This window comes from Schistocerca cancellata, chromosome 10 (genome assembly GCF_023864275.1).
Source record: "Schistocerca cancellata isolate TAMUIC-IGC-003103 chromosome 10, iqSchCanc2.1, whole genome shotgun sequence".
Lineage (NCBI taxonomy): Eukaryota > Metazoa > Arthropoda > Insecta > Orthoptera > Acrididae > Schistocerca > Schistocerca cancellata.
In genome coordinates this window covers 63,076,241-63,077,872 of record NC_064635.1, presented here as the reverse complement: position 1 = coordinate 63,077,872, position 1,632 = coordinate 63,076,241, and positions in this window count along the sequence as shown.

Sequence of the window (1,632 nt, the reverse complement as noted above, 5' to 3'; positions counted from 1 at the left end):
CTTGCTAAGTGGTAGCCTTTAAATCGGCCGCGGTCCGTTAGTATACGTCGGACCCGCGTGTCGCCACTATCAATGATTGCAGACCGAGCGCCGCCACACGGCAGGTCTAGTCTAGAGAGACTCCCTAGCACTCGCCCCAGTTGTACAGCCGACTTTGCTAGCGATGGTTCACTGTCTACATACGCTCTCATTTGCAGACACGACAGTTTCGCATAGCCTTCAGCTACGTCATTTGCTACGACCTAGCAAGGCGCCATATTCAGTTACTATAATCTGAACAGATAATATTGTGAATCATGTACCGTCAAGAGCGACGTTCATCATTAATGGATTAAAGTTAGGTATCCAACTAATTACGTCCACTTTCTGAATTCTAATTCCTTGTCATGTTCCAGACCTCACGTCAGTATAGTCCTTCTCTCCTCACTCCAGCCTGGAGAGCTAAAAAGCGTGCATTTCGGCCTCCTCCAGTAACACGATGTTGGCTCTTCTGCCAACGCAACAAACGATATCGCGGATTGTCGATGTTTTTTAAAAACATCATCAGTCCTAATGTAAACCATCTTTAGTTCAAACTGACCAATTCGTTTAGAAAGAGATGTCCAACGTACATACGAGAGACGCCCAATGAATTTTAGAAATATGTAGGTAAAAATATATGGATACAGAAATATCCGATCATGAGCAACAGGTCGGGATTGACACTACAGACGGTTTACTCTTTTGCAGGGCCGTTGCTACGATTAGGTCATACCAAGCGGCCGCTTAAGGCGGCAAAAGTTTAGGGGTGGCAAAGGGAGAAAAATAAATTAATTTCAAATCCAACAGAGAAAAAATTGAGCTAATTGTAGAAAAAATGAAAAAGAGGAAAAATTAAAATAATACCGAATTGATTTCAGAAGTGTATGGAACAGTTCCGTAATAGGTCTTTCCTTTCTCTGTCGAAGGTTAACACATGGCCTCTAGCTACCTCAAAACTAAAGCAGCCGCTAATGAATACGAAACGGAATCTCCGTCAACGCTGGAGCGGACCGCGTGCGGTGCCTTGCTATTATTCTACAAGTATTTCAGTTAAAACAGATACGAAGTAGCACCACGATGACTTAGATCACCTACTTTGATGCTTTGGCATGTCTTCCATCATTACAGCATAATTTCTAAATTCAAGCAAAAATTTGTTCGCACCAGGAAATAGTTCCATATCTTGATAGTCAGTTTTCTTACAATTAAATAAAGTAAGTAACTGATGCCAAATTTGGTTGCACTAGTATATTAGTTGAGTCCTAGTTTGAAATGTCCTGCCCATTCTTCCTATTTCAATTGTTTTGGAAAATTTTAAAAACTGAAGACATTTGTTGTTCTCAATTAGGAGTTTTGCTATTTGGGGAGCAAAACAACTGATGATGGTCGAAGTAGAGAGGATATAAAATGTAGACTGGCAATGGCAAGGAAAGCGTTTCTGAAGGAGAGAAATTTGTTAACATCGAGTATAGATTTAAGTGTCAGGAAGTCGTTTCTGAAAGTATTTGTATGGAGTGCAGCCATGTATGGAAGTGGAACGTGGACGATAAATAGTTTGGACAACAAGAGAATAGAAGCTTTCGAAACGTGGTGCTACAGAAGAACACTGAA